Source organism: Hoplias malabaricus, chromosome 11 (genome assembly GCF_029633855.1).
Source record: "Hoplias malabaricus isolate fHopMal1 chromosome 11, fHopMal1.hap1, whole genome shotgun sequence".
NCBI classification, from domain to species: Eukaryota; Metazoa; Chordata; class Actinopteri; order Characiformes; family Erythrinidae; genus Hoplias; species Hoplias malabaricus.
The window spans coordinates 11,555,432-11,577,435 of NC_089810.1; positions in this window are offsets into that span (position 1 = coordinate 11,555,432).

The window sequence follows — 22,004 nt, forward strand, 5'->3', positions numbered from 1 at the left end:
AGAAGGGAATAACTGAAAGATAGATCAAATCTACACAGTTGATCATATGCATGAATAAGACTGGCATATCTCTCCGTCAATCACAATAATCTATGTACGCTTTCATCCTCAAGGGAAGGAAAATGAAATGGAATACACTAGAACAGTGTTTCTCAACTGTGGTCCTGGAGGCACCATGGTGTGGTACATTTTAGTGTTTTCCTTGCTTTAACACACCCACTGCAACTCTGAAATAGGGCTGGACAATAATTCAATATCAGTACATATCACAATATAAAATGTTCCAATATCAATGATATGGTTGTTAAGCACATTTTCAATATTTCAATATACATTATTTACAACATCTGTCGCTGACTGACGTTCATTACTGGGCGCAATCATCAGCCAATAGGTTTATGGTTTATAGTGATGCCCTGTTTCTTGTTTATTCTTGGATGTTTTCAGTGGATTTTATAAAGTTCATATCGATATTGGAATTATATCCAATTATATCCAAGCCAGGTAACTTTTTTAACTGAAAATTTGATAGACACAGAAAAAAATAACCAATGACAAGTCACAACAATGTGATGGTTTTCAGCCAAAACAACATTAGTGGGGCACCAACTTTTCTTACTTATATTCTGAAATAAAACTATGGTCAGGTGAAATGTGAAGCATCAATGTGTATGAGACATAACTGCATGAGCCAAACTACACAGGTGCAATTTATTCAACCCCCATTGCAAAGAGGTTTATTAGCAAAACATACACACTTTCAGCTCTTTGGAATAAAACAATTAAACAAGAGCAATTTAAATAGCTCAACAAATTCCAACACAAAAGCCAAGTTTAACATGTACGGCAATTTCAGAATTATTACACTCCCTGTTGTTCATTCATTCATTCATTATCTGTAACCGCTTATCCAGTTCAGGGTCGCAGTGGGTCCAGAGCCTACCTGGAAGCATTGGGCGCAAGGGAATACACCCTGGAGGGGGCGCCAGTCCTTCACAGGGCAACACAGACACACACACACACATTCACTCACACCTACGGACAATTTTGCGTTGCTAATCCTCCTACCAACGTGTGTTTTTGGACTGTGGGAGGAAACCGGAGCACCCGGGGGAAACCCACGCGGACATGGGGAGAACACACCAACTCCTTACAGACAGTCGCCCGGAGTGGGAAACAAACCCACAACCTCCAGGCCCCTGGAGCTGTGTGACTGCAACACTACCTGCTGCGCCACCGTGCCGCCATCCCTGTTGTTACTTTAACTTGTTTCATTTTTAATCGATTTATGAAATTTTTAAGATATGAGGAACTCACATGTGTCTTTTTAAGAGTAGAGGAAAACATATACTGCTCAGAGTTCCCTGTCCAGTTATAAGGGAAAAATATTATGCAGAACCAGGTCTGTATTCACCAGCATGAGACTGCTTTTACATTTCACATTTGTAAATTGCATAAAAGTTGGCCAGTAAACAAGGTTCCTTTACAATATGACATTCAGTTCTTTATTGATCTTTCCACTACACCTCCGACATATAATCCCTCATCATAGATGAGACCTTAGATCATAGATCTTAGATGTTGTCTAACGCACACTTGATTCAACTACTCATGGGCTTCATTAATTGCATTAGATGTGCTTGAGATAAAACACCTCAAATACCTGGACTGTCTAGGGGTTTGCTGATTGTGAGATGTCACTGCATTATAGAATTATGGTTAAGCCAAAAGCTTAAATCAGTTGTATGTGATTATTTGGGTTTATTAGACTTCTGTGCTGAATTTAACAATGAATAAAAGGAATATTGAATCTTGAAAACTATACAAAATATTCGCAAAGGCACTGAATGTTCCTAGAAATACAGTTGGAAGCAGAGTTCAGAAGTAAAGGGAACACTGTCTACACTACCTGGACATGGCAAAAAGAGGAGGTTATCATCAGCTACCACCAGATTCCTGAGGTGGCAGGTGGTCAAAAACCCTCAAGTGACTGCAAAAGACCTGCAGCAAGATTTGGTGGCTTCAGTTTGCACAGTAGAGCACACAGTAAACAATGAAGGTCTCCAAGCCCAAACTCCAGGACATACACCTGTATGGACCCAAAAGCAAAAGAGAAGTCAGCTGCATTATCCTCAAAAGTATATAAAAAAGCCACAGAAGTTTTAGGAAACTGTTCTTTGGAGTGATGAATCAAAACTCGAACTTTTCAGGCCTATGAATCAGCGTTATGTCTGGAGGTGGAACAATGAAACATACGCTGAAAAAGAACACTCTGCCTACAGTAAAGTATGGCAGTAGCTTAGTGATGCTCTGAGGCTGCTTTGCTTCCTCTGGCTCTGGAAACCTACAGTGTGTGGAGGACAAGACAGATTCAATCAAGTATTAGAGAATCCTGAGAGAAAACCACATGCCTACAGTTAGAAAACGTAAGCTTGGTCACCATTGGACCTTCCAACAGGGCAATGATCCCAAGCATACCTCAAAGTCCACCAAGACTTGGTTTTATATAAGAGGTCCCAGAAGTTGCTGAAGTGGCTGCCACATTTATCTGACTTGAACCCTACAGAAAATCTTTGATGCAGGTCCTGGGTCAAGCCTGGGGCCTCCTCACAGTTGGGAATGCTGGATACTTCCTTTCAACCACCTCAACTGGCATTGTGTAACAAAAAGGAGCAGTGATTCTATTCTGAGCTCTTCCTCTGATCACGGAGAGCTGGCCCACCAACCTGCTCAAGAAAACTCACTTCGGCCACTTGTATCTGCAATATCTTTCTTTCTGCCATTACCCAAAGCTCATGACCATAGATGGGGACATAGATGAACAGGTAAACTGAGAATTTGTAAATTTACATATTTCTGTAAATATGAAATTCAAACCTAATCAATTATACACACATAAATTATGAGATGTGTTCCAAATAAATATGATGCCAGTGTATCCATTGGAAGACAGAGTCTGTTCTAGTGAATGCTATAGAGCTGCAAGGATAAGAACAGACTGGCCTCACGACTTGAACAGAGAGCAAAGGAATGCTCAGAGAGAAAAGCACAGGGGATTACACTTATGAATCACTGACCCTCAGTCTGCTGTTGCTTGATAATGATTCAGGCCATTTAAGTGTTTAAAAATCTCATCTGTTGACTGTATGAATCAGAATAGTGCAAGAGAAGAGAAGAGAGACTAATAAAGAGGAGGGTCAGTATTACCTGAGGAGACAGGTGAGATGAGACAAACATTTAGGAGATTATGTTTCTGATTGAAATTATGCCTCTGTGTCTCTGGAGGACAATTAGATTTTACAGCTCCCACCTTGCCCTCCTCCCCTCCACCTGCCCGTCACCAGGGACAGAGGGATTTTGACATGCAATATATGCTCACTCTCTCCTGGAGAACTAATGGCATTCAGTTCTCTACTTGGCAAGCTTGGATTGATCCACAAGGTGACACTGAGTATAAAAGCTGTCAATAAGGGGACAGAGTCATCCTGCATGGAGAATACTGAGTGGCTGTTATAATTCCAGCACTTCTACCCCATGCAGGACAGATCAATTCGCTATGAGAGGCCTGTATAGGTGTCAAGTTACAGTACGTCAGCATATGAGGCAGTGTGTAAAAGTAAAAGAGCTGAAATCATGAAAGAAGTGTTGTATTTGGAACTCTTTTGATGATTGTTTCTTGGTCATTTCCTGAAGCAATCATTATGATTTCTATTCATATCCCCAGGTACCCATTTAATATCCTATAGGTATATCATGCTATCAAGAAGTAGGCAACTTTCTGACAAACTACTTCAGATTTACATCAGTATATTTCCTCTAGCGACCACAAGGATTATGTTTAATCTTGCTTGCAAATACTCATTTTAGTCTTTAGTTTATGTATGTCAAGGAGTCTATAATTGAGTGTGAGTTTGAACTGAAGTTCAAATAAGCTGGGTGCACCCTTAACATAAAAAAAAACAAAAAACAAAGTCCTATCCCTGTAGTGATATCCAAGAACAGGAGAATGAAAAATGGTGGTTTGTGTAAGCAGTGACCTACCATCAATAGCAGGGTTTGGAAAATGTGTGTCAATAGGTGTCACGTCTCACGGTCCTCTGCTCTCTGTGATCAAGGTGGTTGCCTCGCACCTCGCCTTTCCAGGGAGGAGATTCCAGGTTGTCAAAAAATCCTAGCCCGACCAATATGAGAACTATTTCTGCTGTGTGGGATTACAATAAATACCAACAGTGCAAATTACATTTTACACATTAGTGTAGTGTATTACAAATCTAAATATATTTTCTCCCTATTTTTGCTCAGTCACTTAGAGGGCCGGCCTTAAAGAGGCATTTTCGCTTTCTCACTGACCAGAAAGGTAAGGCTGTTAAAATATACAAGCATGAGGCCTGGCCATAGCTGCCATTAGATACCAAGCTGACATCCTCAAACCCATTGGGAGACCATATGCTGGTGCAGTGTCCCTGGGTTCCTTCTGATGCATGACAATGCTAGACCTCATATGGCTGAAGTGTGTCAGCAGGTCTTGCATGATGAAGGCATTGATGCTATGGACTGGCTTGCCCCTACCCCAGACCTGAATCCAATCAAGCACATCTGGGACATCATCCACCAATGCCACGCACACCACTGACTGTCCAGGAGTTGACTGATGCTTTAATCCAGGTCTGGGAGGAGATCCCTCAGGAGAACATCCGCCGCCTCATCAGGAGCATGCCCAGACGTTGTTAAGAGGTAATACAGCACATGGAGGCCACACACTCATTTTAACTTGTCTTGAGGAATTTCCACAGAAGTTGGATCAGCCTGTAATTTGGTTTTCCACATTTATTTTGAGTATGATTCCAAATCCAGACCTCTATGGGATAATAATTTTAATTTACCTTGATCATTTTTATGTTAATTTGTTCTCAACGTATTCCACTATGTAATGAATAAAGGTTTTCAACTGGACTATTTCATTCAATGAGATCTAGGATGTGTTATTTTAGTGTTCCCTTTATTTTTAAGATAATATATAATTAAAAATAAGCATATCACATGACAACGGAGAATACTCCAAATGTGGAAAAGCATGAACCGAAATGAGGATTGCTCCATAGGTGAGTGAATCTTGCTGTTTCTAATCACTTAGGGGGGAAATATCTCTCAACAAAACTCAGGAGACGGCAAACTGCATTATCCAAAGTGCTTCAGAACTAAACATTTCAAGTTACAAATTAGTTATTTTATAATTCAAAGAATGAATAAAAACGTACAGACTATGGAAAGAGATTAGTCTCAAAATAATTTTCAAATGCATAAACGTAAGTCACAAATACGTTTCACTGTTCACAAATGAATACATTCTAATCTGTGTCTAATAATCTGCAATTTGTACAAAAACAGTTACACTCATAAATACATGTTTTTGGTTTTCATAAATATATCATAATTTTATGCGAAAATGAATACATTTGTTTGAATTTAAATTGCATATATTTGTAAAGTGGAAGTCTTGAATTTAAAATGTAGTTGTAAATTGTTGAATCTGCATTTGTGGATCTAGTCACTTACATGCTTTTTGTGACATGTATTTGTTCATTTCCTCTCACGGGTTTTTGGATTTTGAGACTTTCCTTTCGCCTTTCACCCGATCCAAATACGAATGCAGCATCACCCAGTGTCTCAGGACTGACTTGTTGCTCTCAGGGCCGCAGCAAAACACCCCCTGTAGGCGGGACTGAGACTCCAGTAAATGATAGTAAATGATAGACAGCTAACTCTGGCTGCTGATTGGCTAAAAAAAAGTGATGATCAATGAGAAGTGCATATTCTGTTTAGAAGAAAACTGTAGATTTATTTATTTACTTTTTTGGTGGCAGGATGTCCAAACAAATTATTCAGGTGTTCCAAAATCACGTTGTGTTCTTAAAAGTTAACTTCCTTACCAAATTTAAAAAAACACTAAAATAATCACACAAAATGTATCTGTTCTACATTAAACCTATACCACAATATCACAGAACACACATGTTAACATACATTTGTGCGAAGATTTCTCAAGGACCTATAATAAGAAGGATACATATTTGAATCCTAATTTCCCATTATTGAAATGCCAGAAGACACCTGTATAACAAACACTATGAAGCCGATGGTAGTCAGGCAAATCTAGGCCTGGTCTTATCTAACCAAACTAAATTATATAAGTGGTTTTAACAAGCCTTGAAAGTAGGCTACACTTATTGTGACCATAACCATCTGAGTAATTTAACATTTTTTAAACAATACGTTGAAATATCCATCCATCCATTATCTGTAACCGCTTATCCAATTTAGGGTCGCGGGGGGTCCAGAGCCTACCTGGAATCATCGGGCGCAAGGCGGGAATACACCCTGGAGGGGACGCCAGTCCTTCACAGGGCAACACAGACACACACACATTCACTCACACACTCACACCTACGGACACTTTCGAGTCGCCAATCCACCTGCAACGTGTGTTTTTGGACTGTGGGAGCACCCGGAGAAAACCCACGCAGACACGGCGTTGAAATATGATTTCCTTTATATTTCAATTAAACACAGAACCGAGTCGTTATGGTTTTACCCCCCCAAAAAAGCCATATTTTAGTTCCATAATCTAGTACTACAGTCATACTGAATGCAATAATTTCCTGTTATACAGGAGAAAATACACAAATATCTTGAATCTAATCAATTAGCTCCCTTTAAAACAAAGCACTATGCTCATGTTTCAGTTATTTCAGATCAGTTCCATATATGTATTTATGATGTCATATCATTTTCAACTTGACTTTGGGTAATGTAATTTTATGATTCCAGGTAGGCTCTGGACACACCGTGACCCTGAACTGGATAAGCGGTTACTGATAATGAATGAATGAATGAATGAATGAATGAATATTTTAAGATGGAACGGTATGTTTGAATTACCACAGAAACTCATTTTGTAACTCAATTTGTTTAGTTTGTGAATTTAGAAACATTCCCCCATAAGTAAAAACTCCAAAAGTCTTTGCCATGAGCAGACAGAGAGAGAAAGCCTAGCATACCAGACCAAGGAACCAAGTGATTTTTTACCCATGTACTGACATCAAGGCTTTGTAAACACATTACAGACCGGGAAGCTAGCGAATGCTGAGAAAACATCCTCAGGACTTCATAAAAAAAAAGTGTTTTTTAAATAAAAAAATCATGAACTTTGCCCTTAACTTGGGTCTATCATAGAACTAAAGGCTTGTCATGAATGACTATACATACACCACGACTTATGTCAAAACATTTCACATCCAGTGTCAGCACTTCACATGAGAAAGTCTCCTAGAACAAGAGGTATAAACATAAAATGTCAATGGTGATTTAATCACAACTATTATAAGTGATCTTTCAACAACATTAATCATCACCTACTGTCAGTTAAGTGTCATGCAGAAAGGACCCACTGGACAAGTGGTTTTCGCAGTAGGCAATCCACTGTACATATTACAAGACTGCACTGGAACAGTAGCCTTTCATTTAAAGGCATTTGGCCTGAAGCTGCTATTTTAGCCTTGCTCTGACATTGTACAAATTATGCTGAAGCCACTGGGCCTCAGCATATGACAGGTTCTATCTCTCACACTCTACTGATTGGTGAAATGCTCATTAATTAGTTTAAACTTTGCCCCGAACCACTAGATGTCTGTGAGCTTAATTTCAGCGAAAGGTCAATTTTTTTTTTTTTTTTTTTTTAGAGAGAGAGAGAGAGAATACATTACTCAAGCAGGCAGAGACACAGTAAGTTGGAGGTTGAGGAGTGACCTCTTGCCCAGAGTCCCTCATTCAGGGTGCTGGGAGAAGATTAGAATCTCCAGCTCCGTGGCTCCTCTCCTGTGGCTCCTGTTTATTGGCACTGACCCCTAGCGGGATGAGGTCAGATTTTCATATTATTGCAAGACCACTCATTTGGGCGGCCATTGCTAGCCAAATATTCAGTATAAGGGTGTAATGGAAACAGAAACAGACACTGTCAGGGAAGGTGAGGAAGAATGAGATTAAGTGGGTTTATCTGAGAGGGGCTGCAGGAAAAAGCAAACAAAAAAATGTAGTGATAAAAGAAAGGACACAGAGGAAGAAATCTGAAAAATAGAGAGGAGAGAGGATTGAAAGGGATGGAGAGAAAAAGTGAGGAAAGGGAGGAGAGAAAGCGAGAGAAGAAGAAGAAGCACGAATGTAGTGATAAAAGAAAGATGCATGAATGGAAAGGACAGAAAGGAAACCTGAGGGGGAGAGAGAGCAAAAGCAGGGGGTCAGCCCTGGTTTAAAAAAAATTGCTGAGAGTTAAGTTGTCTCAATTGGTTCATGCTGGGATAATTTCACAAAGCACTAAACCGCATAGACACAACTCCTTCACCAGAACACTAGAACCCTGTAGCAATGCAGCATGTATAGCACAGCTGGACACTGATGATAATATGCGCAGAAACATAGAAAAAAAATCAAATAATGGAACACTCTGTACATGAGCATAAATTTGCTATAACTCACGGTGAGCGTGGATTAGAAAATGTTAAATATTGCACCCTCAGTTTGGTAAGTTATATTTTGGATTTAACATTTTACATATTTTTGGAGATACTAAAGAAGAGTGATGATATGTTTGCTGTATGTAGAGTGCTCCATTCAATGTAGTACTCAGTTTTGAACGTCATTTGTTGGGAACACGTATTTTGACCAAGAGCAACTACCACGACTGAAATATTACTGGTGAACTACATGTGGCAGGTTGATGGTTTCAAGCTCAATCAATTGGGTGCCGACTTTTAATTTAAGGATCATTGCTGTATAATAAGCCTTCACATGAATAAATGTAAGAATTAAACAAGTTTTTCCATGACTTGGTACCATCCTGGTGGTTCATACCCACACTCTCAGCTTTGGTACTGTCTTTAAATGCAGCTTTGGTGCTGTGTGATTGGCAGACATGATGGGCATTAAATTCTGTCCTTGTTTATGAGCCCTGAGGTGGGAGGTGAACACACACACACACACACACAGAGTCAGTTTAGCGGTGCTTTAGGAGCTAGCATCTCTGCCAGCTCAACGCCACAGAGGCTGAACTGCTGTGTGACAATACGAGGTGACAGGTCCAATCAACTCGCCGATCGGCAACTCCTGCCCTAATGCTCTTCCACGTCAGACTGCGTTAGGGCACACTGTAATGCCTCGCCCACAGATACAGCACTGACACACACACACACACACACACAGAAAAAGAGAAAGTGTGGGGCACAAACCCTTTAATGGAGATCCTGAACAGCGTAAAATAGATACATTCTAACTCTCTTCTGCACTTAAATAGCTCAACAATTCCATTTCTTTGTCTGTCTCCCTAAAACCTATCCTCTCACACTGCACAACTGTGTATGGAGTGGAGAAATTGAAAGTAATTTTGCTTTTTCGTGACAAAATAGCCTCACCACTGCCTTCACAATCTCAGCCCATATTCCAGCCGATAGAGCCAGGCACATTTCAGACGCTTCAGTGCCAAACCAGAGAGGAGCGATGAGTCTGAAAAGCAAAACAGGTGAACGTGGTGGGTGGGCATGCGACTCAAATTAAATTCCCCCAGCAGAAAATCTCATTGAAGAGTATGAAAAAGATGGGGACATTGTGAAATAAGAAAAAAAAGATAGAAGAATGGGACAAAATTGACAGCTTCAAGAGAAGAGGAGAAAGGCAGATTACATACAATATACCACAGAGGACCATACCATATTAAATATTATCCATATTTTTTTAATGTAGTGTCCCCAAAATATTAATCTTTTTAGCAGTGATTAGGAATGCATTTCTGTTGCCCATAGTACAGCTTTATATAGTTGCTGTGTAGCTCTTAAGTGTGGGCTAATCTCTACACTGTGATTTGATGACTGCCTCCATCCAGACTACAATCCTCCATCCCTTTCTCATCACACGCCCCAACACTGCAGCCTGCAGCCTCTCACACAGATGTGCCTAGCTCATTTGAATAGCCATGCACAAGCAGGGAGTGTTTTTGACCAAGTGGAGAAAGCGCTTCTGTCTCCTGCTCGGCCGACTGGAATGGTACATCCCAGTTTGGTTTGGCTCCGGTGGGAAAGGCTCTAAATATCCTCTTTTTGTTTCCAGAAAGGCGCACAGGAATCTGATCCACATTCAGAACATCACACCTGGAGCCCATTTAGGGTCAAATGAGGAGGGCTAACTACAAAAATAAAAATGTTATAATACAGCCTACTTTCCGTTGTTCAGTCCAGGACCAGCCGTACCTCTTAACAGTGCTTGGAACACAAATGTGGACAAAAAAAAAAGGAAAGAGATCCTGTCAAATCACAGAGCGACTCATTGACAACAATTTTTGAAGATAACTTTGCAGATAGCTTCAAAGTTCAGACAACCAGCCTTTTTTATTTGTTTGTATTTTATCAGTGACACCCCCTCCAGGGTGTGTTCCTGCCTTGCGCCCAGTGATTCCGGGTAGGCTCCGGACCCTCAACGACCCTGAATTGGATAAGTGGTTACAGACAGTGAATGAATGTATTCGTGACTTAACTAGACCTCTTTTCACTCATTACAAAGTAATTTGTTTGTTTACTCACTTTTGCTTTGTCTTTGACCAAGATGGCGCCCTGATGTAAGCTAGATATTGAAGCCACTTTTATCCTCATGTACATGTACTTCCTATAAATACAATTTAGAAATGAACAATAATTCAATGAGAAATGGGTCTAGTTAATGTCTCTACCTTCATAAAATAAACATATTTGAACTATCACCATTACTTAGCTTCTTCATCCATAGTGAAGTGAAGAATTAATGAGGATTCGTCTCAAAAATTGACCCAAATCTGAGTGGCTACACCACAGCTTTTTTTTCCCCACACAATTTCTTTGAGTATTTAGACCACAAAAGGGTAAAGTTGGTCAATGTATCACCAACAGTTTGTGGACACTCAATCTATTAAATTAGCTCATTTATAATGCACCCAATCCTGACACAGGTGTTTGCTTGCATCTATAATTTGGATCTCTGCGGAATACCACTGACAATTACTATGAGATGCATTGTTGAAAATGCACAGAAGCCTAAGATCACCATCCCATTGCAAAGCATGAACTAGAGGCACATAAAGCCCCTGGCATTTGGGCTCTGGAGCAGTGAAACTGCATTCACTGATTTCTGTCCAGTACCTGGTGGAATGCAATTTAATTTTCACAAAAATGTTCCAAAACCTAGTGTAAAATCTTCTCAGAAAATCAGAGGCAACAAAGCATAGCCTAACATAGCCTATTGCTATAACATTGCATCTGATCAATCATTAAATCAACAATATCTTTGTAAGGTATTTAATGTGTCTGATTGATAATTGTGCACATGAATGTTTAAACAAATTGAGTATATTTTAAGTAGTATCACCCCATTCAATCAATATTGCTTTCACATTCTTGCTTTCTGTAATCTTATATTAATGCAGGATTCTTTTGTCTTGGCATGCACCACCACTGGGATTTGTCTACTCTAGTATGTTGTGACTGCTTCCTTCTGTTAAACAGCTGAGCCTGGCCCCTTTCTCCCAAATGGCCCTTTCTCTCTCCTCTTTAAAAATTCATTTGTTTTAGCCTGCCCCTTAGTTTCCTCGTTTCACAATTTACTCTAATTGCCAGAAGGCACCTGGGCTTCAGGTCATCCATTCTCATCAGCCTGGTGATCCCCCTCGCTCTGATCTCTACACTGGCCGCCTCCTTATCTCAGCTGTCAGCACTCTGCAGCTAGTCAATTGGCTTTCTCCAATTCCTTCAGGTTTCTGATGGACCCGACCACAGATCTTTCCTTAATGTTACCGTGCAACAAGCAGATAGCTCCCAGCACATAATAAAATTGCTGAATTTGAGTCAACCCTTAAATGCAGTTGTATTTTGTGCTAATGATTTTTATAATCTGATATCTATTTTTTGGGGGATTAACTGTTTAACAAGTGCATACAATGGTACCAGAAAAATGGTAACAATTAAAACCCACACATGCTCTCAGAGCACTATCGTTTATAACTTCTTTCAAGTACACTTGCTGCGGTGTAGGAATGCACTACACAAGTACTATGGTCTGAAATAAACTTGTAACACTAATGTTTTTGTAATATTTTGATTAACAATTGATTTTGAGTTTCACAAAATGTCACATGTATTATCTGTGCAATGTGTGACATAAGCATGAGTGTTTTATGGGTTCAGTTGAGACTGTAATATGATTCATTGTACTGACTAAAACATAACGTAAATTTAGTCTTTAGCATATTTTGCACACTGTGTTAACACCCAGTAAACATTTTGCCGTTGATTCAACGTTGAAATAACGCAATGACTGCCGTCTAATCAACGTATTATTAAGGTTGAAAATGAAAGTTGAAAAGACGTCCAAACACAGACATTGAAAAGATGACTATTAGACATATTTTGGACGTCCATTGACGTTATTAAATGGTCCCAAAATAAATGACTTATTTGAAACGCATTTTGGACGTCCACTGACGTTATCAATTGGTCACCATATTTAAGATGGATTTTGGACATCCATTGCCTACTCTAAAACCTTACTAGAAATGTCCATTATTTTTCAAGCACTTTGGTAGGTTTGGCAATTGCATAGCTTGTTATTCAGCAAGATGTAGTGGCAGCTTTTCTGTTTCTCAGAGGAGGCATATTTTGGCCTGCAGGCTTTTACATATTTGCAGCATTTGTTTTCATATTGCCTACAGTCAACTTATGGCATTTTTACATTTTTCGTCACAAGACCAATTCCTCTGTAATTAACAAAGGCCATTATTTCTACTAATCTCAGTTAGCTGAAACATGAGAAATGGTACAGTACAGTGACTGGTTAGTGCATTACAATACACAGTCCCAGAGGTAACAGTGTGTAACTATAGTAATCAATATATTTGTAGATCAGATATTTCAAGGAGATTTTCCAGATGACAAAAGAACTTCTCCTAATGATAGACATAAATTTCTGCCTAGCTCATGAAGAGAAACATATAATATGTTAACATTCATATCAGTTTAGTCGGTTTTTCAAGCTTTACAAAATCGAGTACCTGGGTATTCATAACATGTGTATGTTTTATTGTGATTAGTTTTTAAAGTTCACTAAGCAATCTCTACTTGTGTCTCTGTTTCACTAAATCCACATAATCTGTATGTGATGTGCCCAAAGAAGAATCACAGAAACAGTGCTGTAAACTGTTGTAGAACAATATTACACAAAAGAAAATAATGCTGGAGTTTAGTCAAAGGGTTGGATTTACTTACATTTTTAGGGGCAAAGTTTAATGTTTGGGCTGAATTTCCATGTTGTTCATTAACATAGGGTGAACTATATTCCATACACGTTGTACCAATCCTGGGAATGCACATTGTGTAAAATATGTACACACTCACATTGGGACCAGGCTGTGACCACTATATTTACAGAACACTTGTCCAATTTTGTTTAACTATATACATATTTCTTTTATATTGTTTTTCAAGAATTCAGGTCGAATGAAGCCTTTGACAAAACCACACCTATTATCTGCATCAGTAATGACAGTTGTACTGAATACGTGATGAATATTCCACCATAATTTTTTCATGAATTGCGAGCCTTTTTTAATTCTTTATTTTAGCTTTTGAAACCAGACACAGTGCCAAAGTGACATCTCAGAAATTATCATAAGTAACAAGACAATTAAAATGGCCCATGTATTTAATGGGAGATGCTTTACTAGGCTGTTCTTGGAGCTGGATACAATTTTTATGCTCAATTAAAGTCGATGGAAGGTCATGAATAAGTCAATTAAAAGCAAAGGATACTCCTCATAAATTATTTCCTTTAACCCTGACCCATATATACTTTTACCTCCAGACCTTTATAACACTTTACCTTTATAACACTTTAATGAATGTTAGAGCATTTCATTCCTGAGTCGTCTGCATAATGCTCTCCACATGCCCATCTGCAACATCTCTGTCCAAGCACTTTTGCCCAAAAGCACTCTAGAGCCCACATTACCAATCCCACTGGATGTTACAGCTGCACAAGTCTTTAAAAAATTTCCCACGTAATGTGATAAAAAAACAAAAAAAACAAATGTGCTGATATTTTAAAAGCAAATAAAGAAAAGTCCCTTTCTTCACTTTCTTTGTTCTTTTCATTTTTCTCTTGCCTCATCTGCTGTGTGGCATTTATATGACACATGGTCTTGATTTTTAACTCGGCATTGTTTATTCAAAACTGTGCTAATGAGAGGTTATTTTTCCCTCTTATGCAAATTCACTTAAATGATTTTTGTGTTCATTAAAAATGCATGTTTCCAGCTACTCCTTGTGCCATGCTTGCTGTGTTAAAGGTTGCTGAGGCTTGTTTTCACTTGTAAATTCAACATTTGAAAAAAAATAATAAATAAATAAATAACAAACAGCTAGCTCATCTAAAGCATGAAGTATTTTTTTATATATTTACCCAGATGCTAATTTCCATTGCTCATTAACAATGTGGCATTTAGAAAAACTCTCATTAATAAATGACATTTATTTGTGTGGACGTCTTGATCAGAAACATTTGAGTAATATTAAATTTACCTTCTGAAATGTAACTCTAAATTGATCAGTCCTGCTGCTCTGTATCTGGTTTCTTAATATCATAGCTTCTTCAGCAGATCCTTAACATCCTGAAAGTAGCAAAGACAATGGCCTCCGTGGATTGGACACAAAATTGACTGGATTGAGATCTGTATAATTTTTGCAGTATAGCAGGACATATCCTGCTAAAAGAGGTTACTAGTGTCGTTAAAGGGTTTACTTCATTCGTTAAAAAAAACTGTAGGTAGTATACATCAAAATATCATCTACATTCTACCCCCTTATCTATTTAAATGACACATACACACCACACTGTCCACGTGGTGTAAAACAAACCAGGATGCATTAGGACAATTTTTTTCTTGGCATTTTGTGTACAACTGGATTATTTGTTGTTGCTAATATTTAGCTTTTTGTTTGTACAGAGACTATTATTTGGACCATTTAGCAGCACCTCAACAGTTAGCTGGGAAAACATAGCAAATAACCAAGGACATCTCAGTGTAGCAAACTGAGCTTTGACCTCTTAGGAACCACTTAGAAACATTCTCACAGCCACAAAACTGACCATGAAGAGGACTCCAAGGAGAGGGTGGAGAACACTTGTTTTAATTATTTATTTGTTTGTTTTATCAACATGTGTACGGACATAAAATATCAAAATATCATATGCGTTAGCCAGGAAGAGGACAAACTAGTCTGCTTCACTAACTCAGTCTGTCTATATGCACTTTTCTGTCATTCATAGCCTCACTCTCTACTGCTGTGTCCTCGGTGCATTTACAAGCCATGATGAGCAGCCTTCAGCCATCATGTGTAATATAAAACTACCGCTGCCTCTTTTGTGTATTTATCCTTGCCTCCTCCTTTCTACATTGCTCTCTCTGAAAGAGAGAATTTGGCAAATCAGTACAAACTCTGTCCAGATCTCAAAATATCTCATGACCTTTCATGGCTAAACTTTGCGCTAACAGATTTGGAGAAATGTTGGTCAGTGGTGGGCATATTATATATAAATATATGAACTTATTTAAAGGGTGTTGCCCAAAAAGCACATTAAATATAAAAACGGAATGAAGATAAAACTTAATCTCAAACCTACACATTAGTGGAACCAGTTTGTAATTAGAGTTTTTGCACAGCGTGCTTGAATCTTCTTTTTATATACTCTCTTGCTCTCAAACTTGTTTATCTGGATAATTGGCTCTGCACCTGGGAATAAAACTTGCTTTTTTAATGTCTGTAATCTAGCTTGGGGGTAATAGCTGTACTGCTTTGTAACATGTTTTATAATCATTAACAATGTGGAAGCATTTTGCTTCATTTTTCAAAAAAGGTTTGAAGGCAATGGAACCCAAAAAAATAAAAAACAAAAAAACAAAAAGAAAAGAAAGACCCAAACAGGCAATCACTCTCTGCCGCTCTACCACTTACAATAACAGCAGGGAATGAAAGTTCACTACATTTACTACAAGTGAGCTATCAAACAACACATTTATGACATTTGTGATGAAATGATATTTTTTGTGTGCTTAAATATGCTGCACACTGTAATTTTTTCCTCAAATTCTGTTTACATATTATACTTCTACAGAAAACACAAGTCAGTTGCAATTATGGGTTCCAAACACCTAAAATTCACAAAAAAAGAAGACGACATATTGTACCTTATAACCATTTAGATCAAGAATCTAGCTTGGTATTCCATTACAGATATTAAGGCTTTACAAGAGTTAATTTTGTGGTAATATTTACTCAGTGGAGGGAGCTGGGAGAAACATGAGGGCACAAGACAAAGTTACACTTTCTTGATGTGTTTTTATGTTCATTAGTGATAAGTTTGTTATGTTCAATAGTGGTAAGACAAAAGTGTTATAATCTGGTTTTTGAAGGCTTCTGCTAAGTTGACTCTGGTTATAAGTGCTTTTCTGTCAGTTGTTGTGTTGTAGTGATGGCTAGAATACCACAAAAGTTACACTTTTATGCTTGTAATAATACGGTCCAGTGTATATTCTTTTATTGTCTGAAACTGCTTTTCAAATTCAGGGTCGCGGTGGGGCCGGAGCCTACCAGGAATCACTGGGCACAAGGCGGGAACACACTCTGGAGGGGGTGCCAGTCCTTCACAGGGTGACAAACACTAACACATTCACTCACAACTATGGACACTTTTGAATCACCAATCCACCTACGTGTGTTTTTGGACCGTGGTAGGAAACCGGAGCACCTGGAGGAAACCGGGGCTGTGTGACTGAGACACTACCTGCCGCCCCCAGTGTATATTATGAGCAATATATATATAGCTGTTTACATGTATTATGTTTTCAGGTACAAATCCTTATTTATAACTTATGCAATGTTTGCCATTTGCACTCTACAGATCAGTTATGTATTCACTGAACTTGATAAGCGGTTAGACAATGAATGAATGAATGTGTGATGCAGTAATTGTGCAGGTTAACATAATTTTTCTGCAGAGGGCTGCAGGGATTTATTTATTTATTTATTATTTTTTGAGAAATTATGTGAAAATCAAGCATATGGCTTTTAAGGAGCATCCAAAACATAACATACAGAAATTGTCATTCGGAATTAACAGAAGTTTGCAGAAATGTAAACATTCCCTAGGCAGGTCATGTGGCACAATCTTCCAATCAAATGACTAATTAGAGCCAAATGCTTAAACATTTATTACTAACTATTGTTGCTGTTTGTCCAAAAATTGATGAATCTAATGTGTTTGGGAGCATTTCCTGGAGTATTTTATAGTATGTGATGCCACCTCAACTGAAAAGATATAATAAAAATATTTATATCTTTTGGAAGTAAGGTGTGATATTGTGGCAGTGAAATCTTTGGAAGTTAGAGGTATGAGCTGTGGCAGCAAAATAAAGTTTAATACCACCTCAAAATCATAATCATATTCAGATCCCTTCATGGTACACCAAAGAAATGAGATTAAATGTCAGAGCCTCCAGGTTCTAATATCCTTGCCCTTGCTGTCACTGCACAGCTGAATAAGTCATGATAGAAAGAGGACATGACAGTTCCCACTTTTGACGTGCAGTTTAGGGAGACCTTTAATGCTGAGGGGAACCATTCTGTCGCCTCTTTCCAGAGCCCCTTTGAAACCATTTCTACTTGACACCACCTTACACCTTGACAAGAACCTCCCACCACCAAAAAAAAAAAAAAAACAACACACAAAAAAAGGTTCTGACATTTGCCATTACTGAATGACTTAGGGATAAATGATTGTTTATCTTGTAGTACTGTACACATTCATACTAGCTAGCTAGGGATTTGTAGGCCTTTATTTAATTCAGATCTGAAAGAATACGGGGGTTTAATATGGGGCTCACTGAGCCGTAGAAATGACAGGATGATTTCAGATATTTGGTGTTTTCTCTGCTTTAATCTCAAAGCTCTCCTACACGAGTGGCCTACATACACACAGTTATTAGTCATTCCAGGTGCTTTATCCATTGATCTGTCATTTTTCTCTGTGTGTATTTGGGGCTGCATTGGTTTGTGAGTGTGCTAGCTGTGTATGAAGTGTGTCCTGGCTGCAGCAGGAATAGGGGGGAAAGTAGAACAACAAACAATGAGATTCAAGTGTTTTTAAAACGGAAATATTATGAAAACAAATATATATATATATATATATATATATATATATATATATATACACACGCATTTACATACAGTATATATGAGAAATTGTACACTATTTTACAGGGCAGTTATTACAATGTAATTAAAATAGTTTAAATGCTAAAGACAAATTTAAAATACATTTTATATACACATATAAACCCACATGCCATGCCTAATAGAAGGGTTCTATCAGTGCTGAGGCTGCCCATGTTTTCCCCAGCTATGCTGACACCTTCACTGGCTGCTAAAATACCGAGGCCCAGAATGGTGTCTTTATTTTCAAGGGGAACAGTTGCATGGCACAATGTTTTTTGCCTTGTGAGTGACTCCCCTCTTCCTGTGTGCCTGTATGAGTGTGTGTGTGTGTGTGTGTGTGTGTGTGTGCGCTAATCTGAGCTCCCGCTCGAGGCTATGGCATGGTTGGCTGGCTCTAGGCTAACAGATATCAGCCTGTAGCAGGGATGACAGGCACTGAGAAGGCTTTGATGAGCGTGTGACTGCCGCTTCCTCAGGACTGGGCTGCTGTCTGGATGATGGGTGGTGTTGCCTGCCCCATCCCAATATCCACTGCCACACATAGTGTCTTAATGGTCAGCAAGAATGACTGGAGAATTTGCTGTAATGTGGGGACTGTCATTGTATTCCAGTGCTGTGGTCAGGACTTCATTATAGAGAGTGCCTGATTTCAGACTGGAGAGACATTCCTCCTATTTAGAAAGCACTGTAGCTGCAATAACCAGAGAAATACATAAATAGACAAATACACACTACATTGTAGGAGCCCGGTTAAGGCCAAATGCCATGTGTCTCAGGATAGTGTAATTGAGGCAGGTCACAGGGGAACCTACAAATACAAATACTTATTTTACACAAATCATTAGGGCTTTCCAGAATACCATTTTTAGGACTTCAGAGCTTCAGCCGGGATATTCTGTGAATATTCGAACATTCAGGGGTAGGGTGGTGTATGTTGTTGTCTTTAACAAAATCCGCTTCTGACCCCAGCTTGCTACCTATGCCTGCTAACCTGCTAACTAGCTCGCTAAGTAAAGGAACAGAGTAAACACAATTTAAACAGTTTGAGCGGCGACACTCTAATTTCAGGACAGAGCTGACGAACTGGAGTCACCTTGCTTTATTGTAAGTGTGCTGTTTTATATGACTAAGTTTTAGGCTTTATTTGCACAAAGACTTTTATGTTGATAAACCTGAATATTGGTGGAGTGGGGAGAGCATTGTTTTTACTGCTGGAGCCTGAATGTGGGTTGGGTCCAGCGTTGTTTTTTTCAAAAGCCACATTTATCCAAAAAAATGAATATCCGAATGTCAATTAGAAACCGAATACCTAATCAACGAACAAATATCTGAATACCTGAATACTTGGGCCCAGCCCTATAATGTGCAGAAAATCAGTGCTCAGCACCCGCTTTAAAATTAAGGCTGCACTGCGGCGCCCAGCATGGCTCCACTTGCTGAGTCATTTGCTAAATTGTGTATACACGGTGCCACTAAGAGCACAGAGCGTACACAAATAAACCAGAGTTTCTCTGAGGTGTAAAGCTGACAAAATGAACTGTAGCTTTGCCATCCTTCATTTTAAATAGTTTGCTGTAGTATGTTAGGCTGTTTTAGGCTTTGTTCAAGACTTTTATGATGACAAGGCTGAATAAATGTGGAGTGGAGAGTTGCCTTTATTGACAGCCACACATATATAAAAAAAATTATATTCAAATTTCAAAATTATAAACCCAGTTCTTGTCCAACGAACAAATATCTGAATGGCTGAATATTTGGGGCCTATCCCATAAATAATTAAGAAAGACTTGCTTCTTTCAACACTACTCTAATGAAACTCTTAGGACACTCATAATATCCTGTGCATTGTTATATGTTGCTTGTGTATCTACATAATGTTATATGCAGATTTAATGAAGACTTTTCTTTAAATCATTTGTGAAATGTCCAAAACTCATTCTTGGGGCATTAAGAGGTTTTACTTTGAGGGCATTGAGGGCCAGGTGTGACATAGACTGGGATCCCACCCAATTAACTCATCTATGTTCATCTGAAAATGAGATTCTTTGGACTTTTAAGAGAATGGGCATTCACTACCTGATTCCTAGGAGAAATAATTTAAAAAAATATATGGCGAAAAACAATAAATGGGTCTCTATTTCCATCCCAAGAACAGAAAACGTAAATGTAGGTTTTTTCTCTGTAATCTTCTCAAATGTCGGTGTGGTAAATTTGTCTTCAGATACTGTGGTGTTAAAAGTAATCCGTATTTCTACTTAAGTAATCTATTTATGTTCTCATGATTTACTTTATTTGAACTCAGTTATGTCATATGATGCTGTCTTGTCTCTATATATCTTGCTTATTTCTTGTCTTCTTCACTGTCACTCTGTGTAGTGGTGGCCTGATACAAATAAAAATATGGTGCTTATTTAACAAAGGCACAACAGGAAGGTAAATAAATAGAAACAAAGGAATACAGCAAACAAGAAATGCCACTAAATGAACACAAACACAATTATGTTAACAATGACTGATAACACAAGTCACGGGGCTTATAAACACGAGAGCAACACACGTGTAGTCACAGGTGTGGGGAGTGACAATAGGAACACCAGAAAACAGCATTGAAAGACAAACAGCACACGGACAGAATAAACTCAAGCAGTGGTGGCCAAACTATCAGACACGAAAGGCCTTAAAAACACACATTACTTCCAGAGGCCACAAGCAATGTATTTACACAAATATGCATGCACACAATTACCATACTACATCCAAGAGTTTCAATTCCAGACGCTTGAATAATCTAATCTTTGGGAGTCACCCTGACAACAGCCCCAGAAACTGACAAAGCACTTTTCTTTTATTTCCTTTTGATTTTCTTTTTACAAACCAAAAATGGGATTCCCCATTTTCCATTTTCCCATTTCAAAATGAACACAGAATGGCCCCAATTTACACGGACCGAACAGTGTTATGTTTTATTATGGATGGCAGAACCACACTTGTAGAAAAAGAGCTGCGTGTGGATTGCAAGCTGCAGGTTGGACACTCCTGAGCTCACAGCAGCAAAAGCAGACATGACATTTAGCAACTGCTTTATCATTAAACACCTTTTAAATATTTTACCTGTGTGTTTGTATAGCTCTTGTCACAACACTTGCACTAGGAAATATACTATACTCATTTAGAAAATTATAAAGAACCCTGTAGACCTTCCCGCACCCTTAGATCTTCCACCGCTGGCTGACTATCCATTCCTTCTTCTAATCTTCACAGCCCTGGAGACTGGGATTTCTCTACAGTCGCTCCCAATCTCTGGAACTCCCTTCACCCCACAGATCCAACAGTCAAACTATTTAAGGTCCCAGCTTAAATCTCACATTTGCATTCAAGTTCCCAGTATCATAAATAGTTGTTTTCATGTTTTGTTTGTACTGGCGTCCCCTCCAGGGTGTATTCCCGCCTTGCGCCCAATGATTCCAGGTAGGCTCTGGACCCACCGCGACCCTGAACTGGATAAGGGTTACAGATAATGAATGAATGAAAAAATGAATGTTTTGTTTGTTGTCTGTCTCTTGCCGTATTATATTAACTGCAACTCGTAAGTGACTATGCTTTATAAATGTAATATTATATTTATTGGTATTATTTTTGGGGGCAGCACATGGCGCAACAGGGGAT